Raw genomic sequence first — 21,431 nt, forward strand, 5'->3', positions numbered from 1 at the left:
CATACTAAGTGAAATAAGTCAGAAAGAGAAAGACAAATACAGTATGATATCACGTATATGTGACATCTAAAATAGGGCACAAAAGAACCTACTACCAAACAGAAACAGACTCACAGACATAGAGAACAGACTGGTGGTTGCCAAGGGGGAGGGAGGGTAAGGGAGAGATAGACAGGGAGTTTGGGGTTAGTAGATGCAAACTATTATATACAGAATGGATAAACAACAAGGTCCTACTGTATAGCACAGGGAACTATATTCTATATCCTGGGATAAACCATAATATAAAAGAATATTAAAAAATGTATATACGTGTATAACTGAGTCACTTTGCTATACAGCAGAAACTAACACAACATTGTAAATCAACTACACTTCAATAAAAAAATATATAAAAATGGTATTTTTTCCTGAAATCCACAGAAATGCATCAATTCTAGAATATTGGGGGGGTTGTAATTTAGGTTTCATTTGGCTATCTAAAGAAGAATGTGCTTTGCAACGATTCTCTTTAATTAAAGAGACACAGAAAATCATTGATTTGGGAAGAGATATATTTTAGAATATTTCCAGGAAATTTTTAATTTGTAGCTCTTTAGTGAATTGCTTACAATTGCTAGACATAAGGCTAATTAGGCAATAAGTACTAACTCCATCCTTAAGAAAAATTATAGCTGTCATTGGCTATCCTCAGTCTCTTCCCTTGTATTTCTTGCTCAGGATAATCATTTGCAAAGGTATTTGTATTTTGATAAATGGACAAATGAAATATATTTTCCAATATTTTCCTTTTAACATGACCAAGTCAATTGTGAAAAAGGTGAATATACCTATTCACGAGGTTGTAAATGATTTTATGATAGAGAACAATAAAGTGCTACAGGTTTCAAATGTTAAATAGATTGCAAAAATTTTAAATGCAACCAAACATATTTTGGCAAACATTTATTTATTGTTGTAGTAACCAAATTAACTATCAGGGAACACACTTGTTTCAGGATTCTAAAAATGGAATAAGGCAAACAGGAACTTAGTAATCAAGTATTGAACACACACTGTTTTGGCTACAAAGAGCCAAGGCAACGGTGCAATGAATGTCGTCCTGTTTTTTAGGGTTGGGTTCTCATGTCTTCTATACACACGCAATGTTGTGTATTAGTCAAACAGTACTTTTTTTTAATGCACTATGATTTTAACTGGGGATTTGTTTAATAATTTTGGCTTTAGAGCTTGTTTTGTGTACAAACATACTATCTTTGATTTAATTTTTTCTGACACCATGCCCACTGCACAGTAGGAAAAAAAGTGTAATTGTAGTTTCGTCCTTTATAGCACAGGACAAATAAATGTCAAAATCAAATGGTGGTGTCCCCCAAGGGAACACACACTTCAGTGATGAAATATTCTTCCTTACTTCCCATTGCTATTCCTCTGAACAGGTGAAGCTGCCTCAGGACCTAATCAAATGCTGTTAATTTGCATATAATAAAAACCCTGCCACGAGATTTTAGAATGTTCTGAGAAAAAGTGTATAATGCCTCTAAGATGGTAAATTAGGAAGATATGTATACATCTGCTCTGAATCTACAGTTTAGAAATACTCAGAATAGTTTGACTGGACTGAATCTGATATGAGCATCTACTTATGTTGATGACGGGTTAATTGTCAGTTTAATTCACTGCCTAATAAAGATCCTTGGAAGTGGCTCACTGCTAATTCTTGTGTTCCTTGAAAATACTGTGATATTGATAAAATGTCAGACTCCTTCTTGGGAATGATGATAACAATCAACTTTGCAAAGCAATCATTAAGGCAGCTTTAAAAGATAGCTATAGGAACAAATGGTTTTCCTGGGAATTACTTGCACTTACATTATAATAGTACTTCTGTTTTTCAAAAGGAACAATTCACATAGTAAATACAGGATTTTCTCACCAGACTCATCTTCTCCCCAGGTTATTTTAAAGAATGTATTTTTCAGGCATATAAATTATTTTTGGAGTAAATTCTTTGAACTTTAGGACCCTGGTTATTTTGATAATTTCTGCGAATTTATCAGGTGGTTTAAAAAAACTCATTTTGCAATATTCTTTTTGAATCTACAGAGTGAAACTGAACCTTTTTTCCATTACAGTTAACATCAAATTCACAAATAAGAAGTATTAAATTCTGTTCCCTAATCCTGACATTATACACAGAATTTTGAAAAATGTCTTCTAGAAATTGTAGAAGCTACCCAGACATTTGAAATACTCTGTTCTATATATATATATTTTTTTACGTTATGAAAAAGCTAAACCCCCTTTCTATGAAACTGAAATATTTAACTATTAAAGGAATATACTCGAATTCTGAGGTAATCTCATTATTCAGTATTTTAGAGATACTAATTATCATCGCATTTGGCATGGGCACAGTAAATATTATTTGATTTTATGCAGTCACATAAGTATTATTGTCTTTAAGGACACAATAAATTAGAGAATGATTTGCTGTTCGAAGGCCATATGGTCAGAAGGAAGAAGGCTTAACTGAAACACAAGGAGTTGAGGTTAGCCAGAAATTTCCTGTCTAGGTTAGAATTAGCGAAGTTACTCAGGGTCATTTTGGAATTTCTTAAACTGAAATTTTCAAAGTACAATTGGTTCTCCTTTGCCAATGACACCCTATCTGGAGGGAGAAGAACAGACTAACATTTAACAGCGTGTCAGGGGACTTTCAAGCAAGAAATTTCATGTTATAGGAACTCAGTGTTCTGGTGCTCAAGTTATATCTTCTGTAAAGTAATAATTATGTAGACTAAGATGTTGTATGAAAGCAAAAATAACAATTATGGCAAGAAGAAGAAAGATTTGTCTCTCACCCAATAGCAAGTTTATAAGGACTGTTGGACTATTTTCATTGAATGCCATCATTTGATCACTCTTCTTTAGTCAAAAGAAAAAGAATGCACGGATCTGGGGAATGAAGCCACTGTCTTTGACTGTAACATAGAGAGAAAGTAGAGAGAGAAAGGAGTGAAATATGCTGGGGGACTTTAATTCTTAAATTATAGGACTGGCTGGCAAAGACTTATGCTCTGGGGCCTGATGGTCCACCAGAGCAGACTAGAGTCCCTATTGGGTAGAGATGATGTCCAATTCAACTTTTTGCTCCCAAAGCCTGCACAGGGTCTGTAGTATATCAGTCCTTTCATCAACACTTGTGGATGAATGAACAAAGTAAACATTAATTGGTCAGGTTTCCTGATCTTTCGGAGGCTGAGTGCCCTCTTTCAAGGATAGAAGTTGTATTTTTATTTATTAAGCTACAGAAACAACTTGGTGTACACATGGATTTAAGGACTTCTTATCATGATGCTACAGCCATCCAATCTCCTGGATGGAAAGTCCTCTCAGGTGGTCAGAAGCCAGATGGTTTTTCTGTGGTTGCCATCTTCCTTTCATCCTGGAACACTGGCAGGTATTGTACTGCTGATATAGAGAGGAAGGAGCGTTCAGAAGGGACTGATCACTTTTTTCTCCTTTCTCCAAATGAAATGATGGAGTGTACCTGCTGACAGTACTGGCTTCCCATCAGGATGTGGTTATCTAGTGTCTTGATGACCTTCCTTCTCCCTGAGGCTACAAGTAGGCAGTCTCTTGTTCTATGCATCTTGACATGAAGAAAAAGTTTGGAAATCATGAAAGTGCTATTATATAGAGACCAAAAGTTAACAGACTCATTTATTTTAAGCCCTTTTTAATAAATCTAACTTCGAGTTTATGCTTTTCTCCCTGCTTCATTATCACTTTCAATCCTTTCTATCTTCCTCTCTTTCTCATCCCATTTCTACTGTTATCCAGGTTGAAGTAATTTTTTCATATGATTTAATCTTCTTAAAATATTATTTTACATTTATCTTGACTAATAGAATTCCATGAAAAACCTAGTGAGATGTATACAACTTATTCTGCTGAAATGTTGTCTTTATATACTATAAACATCTTTGAGTATATTCTTTTGAAATTGGATTTGACATATCTGAGATGTCTACATTTGAAAGCCACTACCTGGCTTCGACTCTTTTCCTGATACTTCTATAATTTCTACCCTTGTTTAAGCTTTTATTTTTATTCTATGGGTTTATTATTTATTTTCTTCCTCTAACTTTTTGATGGAATTGTCTCAAAATTCATGAGGAAAAGTTTCTTGGATATTATCGAGGGTTTCAGCTTTTTCCTATTCATGAAAGGTTCTGCCCTTTTTAGAATAACTTAAAATTCTTGACAACTTTAAAATCCATGGTTTTACAATCATTCCTGAGTATATTTTCTCCTTGACACTTTTCTCCATATGGAGGGAAAGTAGGGCAGTAATAAATGATGAGAAAGCTTAACTGCAAACATGCAAGGTTTTATTTATTTATTTTATTTATTGGTGTCTGAGGCTTACTATATTTTCTAAACTAACATTTTTGACCAATGCATCTTTTGATTATTTCATCAGTCGATGAATCAATTACCTCTTTAAAATGCCTAAACCCTTTTCCCTAACCTACTCCTTTAAATGCCATGTTCTTTTCCTAGAGATAAAATGTCTGTATCTCATAGTGTTTGTACCAAATTAGTCAGGACTCAGTTAACAATGCTCAGTATATATATCCAACCAACGGTTGCTTTACTACACTGTTATTTATTTGGCATTATCTAAACTCTTGAGACAAGTTTCCTTGTGATAAGAACTGAAAAATGTGTTCTTAAATGTTTCCATATCCATTACCAATGCTTTTCAGGACAAGGAATACACTTAAAGGGAAAAAAATCAAGGGTTTATATTAGACAGTAGTTTGAATTTATAATTCCATTTGAATTATTTGAAAAAAAACACATGGTGACAAAGTGACTTTAATTCAATGATACTTCTACCTTTACTATCACAACAGCATTTGCATATATTTGAAAAATGTTAATATGTAACAATATTTATATACATGTATTTATGTATGCGTGTACGTATATAGGTATATGTACATATATATGTACATGCACGTATATATGTATATACATATATACATACACACACACATAGTGGATCCTTAACCAACACGGGTTTGAACTACGTGGGTCCACTTATGAGTGGATTTTTTTTTTCAATAAATGCTACAGTGCTACACCATCCTCAGTTGGTTGAATTTGTGGATGCGGAACAGTGGGTACGGAGGACGAACTGTAAAGTTAGAGGTGGATTTTTGCCTGTGCAATGGGTGGGCACCCCTAACTCCCATATTGTTCAAGGGTCAACTGCGCATATACACACACCCACGCACACCCACACACGATTACTTTATTATGCTATCTAGGGGTCATGCTTGGAAGACCTCTGGCTAAAGGGATCCCTTGCAATCAGTTCACAGCTTTCCCCCACTCCAAGAGGATGGTAGCTCACTGGACGGTCACTGCAGGTTCAGGAAGCACCAGAGCAGTTAACTCATCCCATCCTACCTCAGTCAAGAGAATAGGCCACTGGGCAGTTTCTTGGTGCCCATTTGATTGGACAAATCCTACAGAAAAAAAAATAAAAGCAATGGCTTGGAGAAAATCTGGCTATAGGAGAAGATGGTCGCCAGAATTCCTAGACACTATGGAAGATGATTTTCACAATCTTCAGAGGCTTGCTTTTCTCCACAGGGAAAAATCTCATTATTTCTTTTTCCCTTAAACCAGTCCAATTTCAGAATACAAAAGAACTTGTAGCACTTTATATTCTGGTTCAGTAATTATTTAAGAGTTGGACGTGAATGTTCTTTATTTGATGAGGATCATGGCAGCAGACACTTCTGGACTTTTGAGACTACTTTCTCTTGGGTTACCACTTGGCAGCTGGGACTGATACCACTTAACTATTGCTCGGAGGGAGAAATTGTAAGTTGAAAGTGTCACTTGATTTTTGCCATGTGCACTGACAACACAGGAAGAGGGCCTTTTAATTCTTTCACTACATACTTGTTGAGTACATGGCAATGCCAAGCATTGTGACATCATGGAGATTTGGGGCTTTCAAAAGGTATGGCATGCTCTTCAAGAAACATAAGTCTAATGGGGATATAGATGTGGAAACAGGCAATTACAGTCACTTGGAAGCTTTCAACAGAGAGGTATACAAAATTTGGTGGGAAAATAAAAGAGGCAATCTTATGACTTATTCCATCTACTGACAAACTGAGAAATTAAAGATGAAGAAATAATTATCTGCCATTTCAGGTCTCTTTCCAGTATATGTAGGTGGCAGGAAGTGCTTGTTGGCTCACTTATAGTGTCCCTTGAGTTGAAAGTTGAGTTTACTCTCCTGCCAAGGACTAAGTGTCAAAAGCATTCCTGAGTCACATCAATGACTTTTTTGGGCTAAAGTTGTCTTTATTACAACATACTGGGTGAAAATATTTACAACTCATACCTCTGATAAAAATACTAGTCTCCAGAATATATAAAAAACTTCAACCTCAGTAAGAAGAAAACAAACAACTCCATTTAAAAAAGGGAGTTTTTCAAACTCCAAATGGAGTTTTCCAAAAGATTGGAACAGACATTTCATCAAAGAAGATATATAGACAGCAAACAAACAGATGAAAAATGCTCAACACAGTCATTAGGGAAATGTAAATTAACACCACACTGGGATACCGCTATACAACCTATTAGAGTACCTAAAATTAAAAATCTGACCGTACCGAGTATTGGTGAGAATGTAGAGGAACTGAATCTTTCACATACTTCTGGGGAGAACATAAAATATCTCAACCACTTTGGAAAATAGCTCAGCAATTTCTCAAATAGTTAAACACATACGTTCCGTATGGTCCAGCTATTCTATGTTTAGGTAATTTTCAGAAGGAATATGAAAGCATATGGCTATACATGAATGCACATGGCAGCTTGATTTAGCTGCCCCAAACTGGAAACAACCTAAATGTCCAACAACAGGAGAATGGATCATGTGGTACACCCAGAAAATGGAATGCTACACAGCAATAAAAAGAATACATTGGTGATATATGCTACATCATGAATAAGTCTCAAATTATTACACAAAGTGAAAGAAACCAGACAAAAAACGAACACATAGTCTATAATTTATATAAAATTCATATAAAATCCTAAGAAATGCAAACAATATGTAGTGACAGATGTTTGTGCAAAGCATTTTATTTATGGCATCTAAGAGGCACACTTTGGGAATATTTTGCTCCTTAGACCCCTGAGAACAGGGTGGCGTCTGCAGTGAGCGGTGGGAGAGAGGAACTACAAGGGGCACAGGGAGACTTTAGGGGCTGATGAGCACGTTCATCATCTTGATTGTGATAATGGATTCACCAAACTATACATATGCAAAAACTTATCAAGTTGTACCCTTTAAGTATATGCAGTATATTCTATGTCAATTATAACTCACTAAGTCTATTTTTTTTAAAAGAGCAGTTGGAGCCTTGCTGTATATTGACTGCTAATGTTTGAAAATCAGAAATAAACAAAAAGGATTTTGTAGGAAAAAAATAGATGGAGTTTTCTTTCCTGGCCTCTGTTTTCAGTATAATATGTCAATGGAATCACATCATTGGTGACATTGGTCGGCTAGATTTCTTGAAATGCATGAGGGTAAATCAGAGATTAATATATTTCTTAAGGGGAGCCTCTATGGTCTTTGGCTGCCTGGGAAATCCATTTTTATGGAAGGTTTCATTGCACTCAATACATCAGAGATTAGAAGCCTTAGCTACCTTTTATTTAAAACATGTTTGCTTAAATTACAACAAGTTATTTCACAGCTAGACATATGAATGCCACGTGCTAAGTAAATTGTACATTATGTAGAAAGTGTTTAAAAATACCCTGAAGTTGTGGAAATATGAGATGCATATAGAGAATGATAATTTAAGCAGTTTCAGTCATATCACTGATGTTAAACCAAGCTTTCTGTAGTTCTTGCAGCAGAAGAGACATATGTCTTAAATGTATTTTAAATATATGCCAAAGCTAACCCTTTTAAGGGCATCATTGAATTGATAATTTCAAACAGTTTGTCAAACTTAGATATGTTCCAGAGAGGGAAGAGAAATCTTGAATTCATCATTTAGTATATTTTACAATGTCATTTTTGAGGATTCATGTTTACTTTGACTGCCTGTCCCACTGTACCCAAAATATGAATAAGTAAAGAGAAACACTTGATTTCTATGTCCTTTTCTTGCACAGCGTTGAATGAGTGTTAAAGCTAATATAGTTTGATACAAGTCATTTCCTCCAGTCATCACTTTGTTAATTTGATAATTGCTAAATACTGATCTTAATGAAGTTAATGCGCCTGTTATCTGTAACCATAAAACGTTCCTGATATAAAACAGTTCCACTGTAAATCAAAGAAAAATGATACGGTCACACATATTAACATGTAAGGTGGTGAACAAATTTCATTGAATTACATGACACTGTCAGCTCTGTACAGAAAATTCTAATTTTGTGTAAAAGGTCTTGATTTCCAAGCTCTTTACTTGAACAAGAAGATTTAATTTATCTGTTATTTTATGAAGCATTTTTATGTGTAGAAAACGTGCTACTTGTTTGCACATGCTGGTTATGTGGCATTCTTACATGATTTCATGCTTTGCTGATAGAAAATTAGACCCTTGTGTATTATAAAAGAATAGAAGATAGCTATAGAATCAGGACGCAATTGCCTGAGGACATTCTGTTGACAGCTAGAAATATATACAGACAAACCAATGTCACTGGATGCTAATGTGAACTATACCACTGATGAGTACTGTAAATCCCTCTAAAAGGAGAAGCCCAAACCCTTTTATTGAACTGGGGCTTTTCCCTTAAACTTTGACTATGAAGGTAATTTCTATACTTTTGTACAATGAAACAATAATGAATATTTTATAATGACATTATGTCTGTGAATTCATAAATACGATCCAAGAGGCTGATCTATGCAGATAAAGCCACATATAGATAGAATTCATTTCTGTTATTTACGTATTAGACTAATAATATGGTGTCTTTCATGCATACGGAAGATGAATCATTCATTTCTTGGATTAGTTTGTACCATGCAAGTCCCTACATAATAATTTCCTTGTCTGTTAGAAGTTTTCAATTTTCTCTGATGTGAAATTGAATGAGAGGTATACTGTAATTTAACAATAATATGTGTAAGTAATAATATCTCTAATACTACCTTATAAGAAACTCTAGAAAGAGACCTCACAACAGCCCTAGAAGACACAGTGTCTCTGTTGGTCTTTTTAACCTTCCAAGTCAACTTTAATAACCAGCACAAACACTCTGTAGAGTAAACGTTAGAGCAAAGGTGTGAATCTGAGTCCAGTGAGCCAAATTCTAAAAGAATTTCCTTGCTTCATTCCCATGTGAAACTATTTACCTTACATTTCAGAAAGTATCTTGTTGCCTATCAGCGTAGAGTGAGGATAAATTGATTTTGACTGCTTCAGCTCTACTTCCAGAAGCTTGTTATACTCTATAACTTGTGGCTGAAATATTGGAAGAAAAAATGTACAGTAGTCAAGTCTAGAGGTCTTCTCTGGTGCTGTTAACATTCTTGGTGGGTTTGGCACCCGGAGCAATTTTCCATTACAATGCAGCTATAATATGAGCGGAAACATTTTCTTTAACCAAACAACTGTGTAGGCAGTCTGTGTGTAGTGTTCCTTGAAATGAGTCTGGAAAAACAAAACAAAGCCCTTCCTTGTTTCTTCTAATTGTCACACTCTGAAATGAACTGTAAGTGAAACCTGGTAAGTAGAAATGTCAGGACTATTTGGTTTTCCTACAGCAACTGCTTCTTGGTACTCAGTATCAAAGAGCAGCATTCTTCCAGGTTTAAGAATTGACTGAAAAGAATACAGAACAGTCCTTGAAAATCATGGCAATTATTCTGAGCAAAAAGACTCTGGCCTAGAAATCCTGTTGCCAGTAGATGGTTTTGGAATTTTTGTTTGGGGCGTGAGTAAAACGGATGAGCTAGGAGCAGCTCTTCACAAGAAAATTTCTTTGTTGCTATCCTAGGCTGACCCCACTTTGTAAGACCGCCATAGACAACTGCGGGAACACGAATTGAGCAAAATGATCAATGAACCACAAAACCTCCAGGGAAAGAAGATCAAGGGCCCCAGTGAGCATTATTCCCCATTTTAAATCAAATGATGTACTAAAATAGAGTAAGGGCTAAATGTACAAAACATCCTCAATATGACACAGTGGAGTGCTTAAAAGTAAATAAAATTCACATGGTTTGTTTCTATTTCAAATAAATTGCCTTTTCTAGATTGATTCAGCAACTAATCGCCCTAGTTTTAAAGTGGGAAAGCAGTTTTACTAAAAGTCATGAAAGTAACTTTGTATATAACTAAGCTGGAAGGAACCAGGCTCATTAACAGTTAGGTAGAATGATTTTACCTGTAAAAAATATCTTGACACAGAAGGAACATATTTGCAAACAAAAATGAAAGAAAGGTGACACTGAAGAGTTAGCACATTATCTCCCGAATACCTCAGTACTATTGTTTTTAACTGATGAAGCAGTTAAGCAGGCTCAGCTGAAGAAAACTTCTCAAGTTTTCCCTAAACTGAGTCTTCTTTCTATTAGTGACTCGACCATCTTGTGGGTCTTCTCATCTCATGGCAGTATTATCGGTTTTTAATCCCAACTAGTATCCTGTTCTATTTGAGTTCTCCAACTCTTACCCCATTATGTTGTATTCTTCCCTCTTAATTTTCTTAAAAGAGTGTATTATTATGTCAACCTTGTTAAAAACATTCCTATTATTACCTCCAGGCAAAAGCAAAATCACCTCATCTAAAGGTCAAAGCCCTCCACAATCAAGTGTAAAGTTCCCATCACAAAATCTCTTTTCCTCCTGATACTGCTTTGATCACTGGAGCTTAAAGCACTTTTCTTGCTTTCTAGTTTTTGATTTAGCCATAGTCTCTTCAAACTGCCTTCCGTCTTCTCTGCCTAAACAAACAGTACTTATTCATTCATTCAATGAAGAACAATACACACACTGTGTGTCAGGCCCTGCGTGAGGCAGAGAGGATACAGTAGTGAACAAGACCAACACAGTGCCTACTCTCAAAGAACCACGTTCTCGTGAGTAATTTGAAGGGGCAGAAGACACCCTGCTACTCTTCAAAAAGTGATTGTGACAAGTGCTGTAAAAGAAATAAAACAGATCCATGTATGGCGACCAGTAGAGTTACTTAGACTGGGTGGTCAGGGAGACTCTTACTGAAGAAGTAACATTTGAACTGAGAACTGATTGCAAGAAGAGCCAGCCACACAGAGCCTGGAAGCAGAGTTTTTCAGGGAATGACAAATGCCCTAAAACAGAGAATAATCTGGAATGTGCATGGAAAGAAGAGAAAGCAGTGAAACCCAAGAGGAACGAACTGAACTTCAGCGAACTCTTAATTTTCTGTGTCAAGTGTCTGGAACGTACCCTGAACTCTTGAAATATTCTGGCATGCTACTACTGAACTCTTGTTTTCTTTTTATTTGGATGTGTCACTGCCTTGATTAGACTCTGAGTTTACCTTATGATAAAATAAAGTCACATTATGAATGATTATGCAGCCTTACAGGATATTCCAGAGTATTATACACAGGGTAGGTTTTTAAACATAGTAAAGATGCCAAATCTTCCTAAGCCAATGTACACATTTAACATTATTCCTATCAACATCCAAGCAAGACTTTTTGTAGATATAGAAAAAGTTATTCTAATATTTATGGGGAAAAACAAAGGAACTAGAATAGCCAAAATAAGAAGAGGTTGGGAGGAATGCAATTACCCAATTTTTAAGACATATATCTACAGTAATCAGCACTATGTGGTATTGGTGGAGGGATAGACACACAGATCAATGGGACAGAATAAAAATCTCAGAAATAGACCTACACACATTTGGCCAACTGATTTTTTGACAAAAGTACAAAAGCAAATCAAGGTAGGAAGGACAATCTTTCAACAGATGGTGATGGAGCAATTGGACATCCTAGGCAAAACAAAATGAACCTTGACCTAAACCTCACACCTCCTGCAAAAATTAACTGAAAATAGTGCTTCCCTGGTGGCGCAATGGTTGAGAATCCACCTGCCAATGCAGGGGACATGGGTTCGATCCCTGGTCTGGGAAGATCCCACATGCCGCGGAGCAACTAAGCCCGTGTGCCACAACTACTGAGCCTGCGCTCTAGAGCCCGTGAGCCACAACTACTGAGCCTTTGTGCTGCAACTACTGAAGCCGGTGCTCCTAGAGCCCATGCTCCACAACAAGAGAAGCCACCGTGATGAGAAGCCCACGCACCACAACGAAGAGTAGCCCCTTCTCACCACAACTAAAGAAAGCCCGCACACAGCAACAGCGACGAAGACCCAACACAGCCAAAAATAAATAAATAAAATAAATAAATTTATTTTAAAAAATTAACTGAAAATATATCACAGGCTTAAATGTAAAATTATAAAACTTTTAGAAACACATTGGGGAAAATCTTTAATATCTAGGGCCAGGCAAAGAGTTCTTAGACTTGACACCAAAAGCACAATCCATAAAAGGAAAAACTGATAAATTAGATTTCATTAACACTTAAAGCCTTTGCTCTGTGAAAGACCCTTTTAAGAGGATGAAAAAACAAGCTATAGACAAAGAAAATATTGGCAAACCACTTATCCAGTTAAGGGCTGGTATGTAGAATATATAAAGAACACTCTAAACTCAACAGTAAAAAACAACCAATGACCAAAAGGCATTGACAGACATTTCACTGAAGCAGGTATGTAGATGGGAAATAAGCACCTGAGAAGATATTCAACATCATTCGCCATTAAGGAAATTCCACAATGAGATATCACAATGAGATATCATTACATACCTATCAGAATAGATAAAAAATAAAATAGTAATAATACAAAATATGAGAAATGTAGAGAAGCTTAATTATTCATATGGTCCTGGTTGGAATGTAAAATGACACAGGCATTTTGAAAAGAGTTTGGCATCTTTGTAAAGAATGAAGGATGCTACAACCAAATGACCCAGTCCCATAAAATACTCTCCTAGGCATTAATCCCAGAAAAACAAATACTTATGTTCACACAAAAATCTATGTTTATAAAAGGTTTATTTTTAATAGCCCCAAACTAAAATCAACCTGGATATCCTTCCAGGGTGAATGGTTAAAAAAAACATAAAACAAAACTGTAGTACACTCATACCATGGAGTACTACTCAACAATAAAAAGGAACGAACAATTTATACATGCAACAACTTGGATAAATCTTGAGAGAATTATATGAGTGATAAAAGCCAATCCTGAAAGGCTTATATTTATATAAAGGTTATACGTCCTATATTATTCCACGTATATAACCTTGAAATGACAAATTTCTAGAAATAGAGAATATATGGTTATCATGAGTTAAGGAGGGCATGGGGATGGGATGGAAGTGTTTGTATTTATAAAAGGGCAACATGAGATATCCTTGTGGTGATGGAATTGTTCTGTATCTTGACTGTATCAATGTCAGTATCCTGACTGTGATATTGTTATATTTTGTTCTATCGCCATTTTTCTTTCTACCAATTTGACTTTTCTCCATCCATGTGTGAATGTATCTTCTTCCTGCTTCCTGGATTTTTTTTCTCAGCTTGTTTCTCATTTTATGGTACATCCTCTGCCTAAACAAGGGCATTCATGCACATGATCAGAGCATGATTGAGAAACAGTAAGCATATTCAAAAGGCTTTAACCAGACAGTTAAATAAAGGGACGATTTACAGAGCTTCATCAAGAGTTAAAGGAACCAATGAAAGACAGTGAACAGGTTGCAATCAGAAAATATTACCATCCCTAGGCCTGCAGGTGCAAGAGAAGGAATAATGATACTGAGGCCTAGAAAGAGCTGGAGGTTGTGTCGGTGGACATACTGATCAGGGAATGTATAATTGCACATAAAACACGACAAATTACCATCCGCATCTGAAAGAAGAGGCTCAATTCAACCAGCCACCGGGTGGCCAAACTGTCCTCCTTATGCCCAACAATGGTATAAATCTGTTCAATCAGGGATTTCATTAGTGCGGGCCTTTGTTTTGGGTGGATTCCAGGTGTGCTAGATCAGCCTTTGTGAGGAAAAGACTATGTCGTTGGTATGATACCTAGTTCCCATCCCCGCTGAGATGGACAGCATATGGCCCACTGATGAAGCTTCAGGGTGGATGGGAAAAGAGTTGACTTACATGCAAAGGATGGGTCATGTGAGTCTATACCTGATTATTAAGAGCCTCCTCTACTGTGGATGTCTTCTGCTGAATATCTGGTCAGTCAAAATTCTTCACTGTGTTTACTGTGCAAGGTTTTTCACATGAATCTCCCCCAGATATATGCTGTCAATCTTCCAATCTTGTCAGATCATGGTAGACATTCATTTCTAACTGTAAACTTCATGTACTATTTTTCTGGGCACCCTTTACCTTAATATTTTCCTCAGTTTTTGGCCTATTATTTTTCTCCTTTGTAAAGTGTCATATTTTTATGGGTACTCTTTCTGACTACTAAAATACTAAAGGAAGAAAACTGCTTTAGTGCAAGGAAGTGAGTTCAAGCATCTACCAAGAAAGACTTGGTTAGGCTAATTTAATGTATAACTCTTATCTATATGATGTTTCTACGCTTTATATATTTCATTCAGTATAGAGAATGGCAAAAGACATTTCAAGGGTCCCAGGGTAATGAGTGGTTCATGCTTTTCATAAAGATGTCTAAATGATATAAAATGCCAAATACATAAATGCTATATTTTTTCAGGAATAAAGGTAGAAGATGAAGACAGAAAATATGTTAATTATGTATTAACTGATATATTCATAATGTTTGCTTTAATCAGTTTGTATTGAGGAAATCATGGCAGGCTTGTGATCTCAATATTAAGCTCATTAGCATCTGTCTTTGACTTAGAAGGCATTGGAGTGATGACTTCTATGATTTCATATGACACATATGATAGTGCTACTGTAGACTCTTGCTGTTTTATTCTCTTCCAGGATTATCTTGCACAGAACTCAGAAACCAAATTTCAGACAGCAAACTGTTTAGTGAGAAGTCTAATTTTTATCCACAAGCACGGAGATAGGTCACTGCTCTACTAGAGTGGCCAAATATTGTTGAATTTTATATTGGATCTAAAAATCTTTTAATATTATGTCACTAATCAGCATTAACCCTAACCCTAACTCCAGGGTTAATATCTTAATAATAGTGATTACTTCACAATCCTCTAATACTGATTTATCATTCCATGGTCAATTATTTTCTTTTACACTTACACTGGGTCGTATACAATTAGGAATTGAAAACTTTTGAGCTAGAAAGCTCAAGATCCATCATATACAATGACTTTTTGGATACTAGACATATATATGTTTATAAGATGATCTAAATTCACACAATAAAATGCAGGCATTTTTCTTACATTAAACCTATCAGATACAAAAATAAGAAACACTCTGACAAAATAGAGACATTGTCACTAGCAAACTTCCATATATGTGGTTCCACCTTATCCCTGGTTCTATATCTTTGGATTCAACCAATTGCAAATTGTGTGGTACTATAGTATTTACTATTGGAAAAAAATCCAGGTGTGAGTGGACCTGTGCTTTTCAAACCCATGTAGTTCAAGGGTCACCTGTCACCTGTGACATTTACCAAAATGTGATACAGAGGCACAAAGTGAGCAAATATTGGGAAAATGGCAGACTAGCTTGACAGACTTGCCTGATGCCATAAACCAGCAATTTTTAAAAAATGAAATATCAATGAAGTGCAATAAAGTGAAGCACAATAAAACGAGCTATACCTATATTTCCCTTCAGTTCTAACAATGTTTTATATACATAGTTATTATAAAGTTGGGTGCATATATATTTAGAATTGTTAAATCTTCCTGTTAAATTGACCCTTTTGTTACTATATAATATCCTTTGTCTCCTATGGATGATCTAGAAAAAATTTGATAAATTCCTAGAAACTTACAGCCCACGAAGACTGAATCCAGAAGAAATAGAAAGTCTGAACAGACCTACATATGGTAAAAAGATTTAATCAATAATAAAAACCTCCCAACAACAAAAAAAATCTCAGGACCAGATAGCTTCACTTGTGAATTTTACCAAACATTTAAGGAAAAATTAATGCCAATCTTTCTTAAACTCTGCCAAAAAATAAAAGAGGAGGAAACACTTAGCATTTTTTTTTTATGAGGCCAGCATAACTCAGACAAAGACACCACAAGAAGGGAAAATTACAGGCCAATACGTTTGATGAATATAGATGCAAAAACTCTCAACAAAATGCTGACAATCCAAATTCAACAGCACATGAAAAGGATCATGCAGCATGACCAAGTGGGATTTACCTGGGGTACAAATATGGCTCAACATATGAAAATCTATTAATGTGATATATCAGAATGAAGGATAGAAAAACCACATGATCATCTCAATAGATGCAGAAAAAACATTTGACAAAATTCAACACCTTTTCATGATAAAAGCTCCAACAAACTAGGAATAGAAGAAACTTCCTCAACATAATGAATGCTATCTGTAAAAGTCCACAACTAGTATATTCAATGGCTAAAAATGGAAAGCTTTTCCTCTAAGATCAAGAAAAAGGTGAGGAGGCTCACTCTTGCTACTTCTATCCAACATATTTACTGGAAGTCCTAGCCAGAGCTATTAGGCAGAAAAAGAAAAGAAAAGAAATACAACGTACCCAAATTGGAAAGGAAGAAATAAAATTGTTACTGTTTGTAGATCACATGATCTTATACACAGAAAACTCTGAAGACTTCACAAAAAACTGTTGGAACTAATAAATGAATTCAGTGAAGTTGCAGGATAAAAAATCAACATATAAAGATCAATTTTGTTTCTATACTAATAACGAACTACCTGAAAAGGAAATTAGGAAAACAAATTTACAATACCACCAAAAAGAGTAAAATATTTATAAAGAAAACAACTAAGGAGGTGAAAGATTTACACACTGAAAACTACAAAATGTTGATGAAAGAAATTAAAGAAGATAGAAACAAATGGAAAGATATCCCATGTTCATGAATTAGCAGACTTAATACTGTTAAAATGTCCATACTAACCAAAGTGATCTACAGATTCAGTGCAATCCCTATCAATATCCCATTGACATTTTTTACAGAAATAGAACAAACAATTATAAATTTAATATAGAACCAAAAAAGACCCCAGATACCAAAAATGATTTTGAAAAAGAAGAACAAAGCTGGAGGCATCACTCTTTCTGATTTCAAAATATATTACAAAGATACAGTAATTGCAACAGTATGGTACTGGCATAAAGACCCACATATAAACCGATGGAACAGAAAAAAGAGCCCAGAAATCAATCCATGAATATATGGTCAACTGATCTTCAACAAGGGTGTCAAGAATACACAATGAGGAAAGGACAGTCTCTTCAACAAATGGTATTGGGAAAACTGTATGTCCACATGCAAAAGAATAAAATTGGACTCTTATTTTACACCTTACACAAAAATCAACTCAAAAAGTCAAAAAGATTTAAATGCAAATTTGCAACTGTAAAATTCCTAGATGAAAACATAGGGAAAAACTTCATCATATTGGTCTTGGAACTGATTTCTTAAACATGACATGGGCAAGAAAAGCAAAATAGACAAGTGGGAATACATCAAACTAAAAAGCTTCTGCACAACAAAGTTAACAATCAACAGAGTTAAAAAACATCCTATGGAATTGGAGAAAATATTTGAAAACTATGTATCAGATAAGGCATTAATATCCAAATATATATAGCCATATTCAGCAACATGGACATGTTTTCCTATAATCCTGCCATATATGTGACAGCATGGATGAACCTTGATTACATTATGTTAAGTTAAATAAGCCAGCCATTAAAGAACACATACTGCAAGATTCCACTTATATTAGGTATCTTAAACAGTAACTCAGAATCAGAGAGAGTGGCAGATGCCAGGGGCTGACGGAAAGGGGAAATGGAGGGTTGCTAATCAACAGGTATGAAGTCTCAAGTATGCAAGAATGGTAAGTTCTAAAGATCTGCTGTACAATTTATCCATATTCTTACTATGTCTGGTGCTCTTCATTCTTTTGTGTAAATCCAAATACTAATTTCCATCTGGTATAGTATTCTTTCTGCTTGAAAAAATTTCTTTAATTTTTTTTTGTAGTACAGAAGTGATGGTGTTGAAATTTCTTTTCTTTTTTTGTCTGAAAAAGTCTTCATTTTGCCTTTACTTTTGAAATATTTTTGATGGGGTTAAAATCCTAGGTTGACAGATTTATTGTCATTTTAAAGATGTTACACCATTGCATTACATATTGTATAGTTCCAGCCAAGAAGTCTGCTATAATTCTATCTGGCTTCCATTGTATGTATGTGCCTTTCACCTGGCTAATTTAAATAATTTCTCTTCACTATGTTTTAAAAGCACTTTGATTGTGATGTAATTTTCTTTGTCTCTAATTCTGCTTGGAGTTCACTGAGCTTCTTGGATCTATATGTTTATTATTTTAATCAAATTTGGAAAAATTTCAGCCATTAATCCTTCAAATATTTATTCTCTATTCCTTCCCTTTCGTGGGACTCCCAGTACATGTTAGACCACTTGGTGTTATCTCAGGGATCACTAATCCTTTACACATTTTTTTGTTTTCAGTCTGCTTTCTGTTTCTCGTTTACTTGTTAGTTGTCTTGCTATACCTTCAAGTTCAGTGGTCATTGCTGCTGCAAGGTCTGTTCTACTCTTAACAAATTTTTCATTTCAGATATTTCATTTTTCATTCATAGAACTTCCACTTGTTTCTCTTTTATGCTTCATATTTTTCTCCTCATTATGTTCTTGTTTGCCTCAATTCTTGGGCATAATGGGTATATTTATCATAGATCTTTCAACATCTCTTTAATTTAGTCCTCTCAGTCTTTTCTGGGTTTGTTTCTAATTATTGAGTTTACTCCAAATTTGGGCAATATTTTCCTGCTTCTCTGCATGTGAAATAATTTTTAATTGTATGCTGGATGTTGTAAATTTTATGTTGAAGGTGCTAGATTTTAAAGAGTAATGTCATTGTTCTGGCTGGACATTAACATGCTTGAAGATTAAATTGATTCTTTCTAAGCTTTGTTTGAAGCCTTCTGCAGACAGCTCTACAGTAACTTTTCTCTATATTTAGTTTATATTCTTCTTAAATCTCTACTTAATGTCCCATACTTTCACTTTGTTGGATTGGAACTCAAATGATTCCTTTGTGTAACCTCTAGGAACTGTTTGGCTTCTAGATCCCCCAGAAATTGTTCTTCTCCCAGATTTTGTTCTTTTGCTTGGCCTTTGAAAATTTCTCCCAATGCATGTACAGATCAGTATACAGACAAAGACTGAAAGGGACCCATTTTCCTATTCCTGTAACTCTTTCTCTCCTTACCTCTATTCTCTAGGATACTCAGTTCCACCATTTGTAGCTACCTTACCCTTCCTGAAATCCAGTCTCTGTCTTCTCAATTCAGAGGGCCCACTGGACTTTGATTTTCTCTCCCCTGCAATTGAATCTGAACACTGCCTCTAGGCAGAAAGCTAGGATGATCACAGAGCTTACCTCATGGATACCCTTTTCCAGAAATCTTAGTCCTGCACTGCCTGCTTATTGTCTGAGATAGTTGTCTAACATATTTTTCCAGTGTTCTAGTTTTTTTTATGATGAGAAGATAAGTCAGAATTCTGTTACTTTCTCAGGGCTGGCAGCAAAAGTTCAGAAGTATGTTCTTATACTTATTGTTATATACCATCCAATTTTTTTCCAAAAGGATCAAACCAATTTATATTACCACTACAACGGCTACTTCCTTTACTAGAACAGCTTCATTGAATTTTCTTTAGTGGATTTCTATTTTAATAGCACATTTTTACATGAAAATATGTATATATGTGATATATGTGTTTCCTTTATGACTCACACTTCAGGAATAAGTACAGAGTATATGCTAACTGGGATTAGCATCAAAGTTCATGTGGTTCTATTTTTTTAGGTATGGTTATCATCTTTGGGAAAAATTATAGAAACATACAGTTGGTTATGGAACCCAGAGGCATTTTACTAATGTGCATCAATACAGAATGAGGCAAACATTGTTACAGATTTTCAGAATGTGATATTTGCTTGAGTAATTAAAACATATAGTTTATTTCATGTTCTATATTGTATTAATAAAAATATATTAAAATCATCTACCTTGTTATGGTCCTTTACTCATTAAAAATAAATTTTAAAGTTTCAGAAATATATCAGACATTGTAGAGAGTAGAAAAAGGAGAACAAGGAAAAGGTATTGCCCTTAATAGCTATAATTATATTAATAGTTATATTAAAGATAACTACTGCCAAAACTTGGAGCATTATTTTTTATATATTTCTTATACAGCTGCACTCAGACTTCATAAATAATTTTATATTCTGCTTTTTCATTTAATAAATAGTATAGTTTAAAAGTTTTAATAATTACCTTCTAGAATCACACTATTTTATTTTTTAACATCTTTATTGGAGTATAATTGCTTTACACTGTTGTGTTAGTTGCTGCTGCATAACAAAGTGAATCAGCTATATGTATACCTATATCCCCATATCCCCTCCCTCTTCCATCTCCCTCCCACCCTCCCTATACTACCCTCTAGGGGGTCACAAAGCACCTAGCTGATCTCCCTGTGCTATGCGGCTGCTTCCCACTAGCTAGCTATTTCACATTTGGTAGTGTATATATGTCAATGCCACTCTCTAACTTCGTCCCAGCTTACCCTTACCCTTCCCTGTGTCCTCAAGTCCATTCTCTATGCCTGCATCTTTATTCCTGTCCTGCTCCTAGGTTCTTCAGAAACATTTTTTTTTTTTTAGATTCCATATATATGTGTTAGTATACAGTATTTGTTTTCCTCTTTCTGACTTACTTCACTCTCTATGACAGATTCTAGGTCCATCCACCTCACTACACATAACTCAATTTCATTTCTTTTTATGGCTGAGTAATATTCCATTGTATATATGTGCCACATCTTCTTTATCCATTCATCTGTCAATGGACAATTAGCTGGCTTCCATGTCCTGGCTATTGTAAGCAGTGCTGCAATGAACATTGTGGTACATGACTCTTTGAATTATGGTTTTCTCAGGGTATATACCCAGTAGTGGGATTGCTGGGTCGTATGGTAGTTCTAGTTTTAGTTTTTTAAGGAACCTCCATACTGTTCTCCATAGTGGCTGTATCAATTTACATTCCCACCAACAGTGC

The sequence above is a fragment of the Delphinus delphis genome, chromosome 9 (genome assembly GCF_949987515.2).
Source record: "Delphinus delphis chromosome 9, mDelDel1.2, whole genome shotgun sequence".
Lineage (NCBI taxonomy): Eukaryota > Metazoa > Chordata > Mammalia > Artiodactyla > Delphinidae > Delphinus > Delphinus delphis.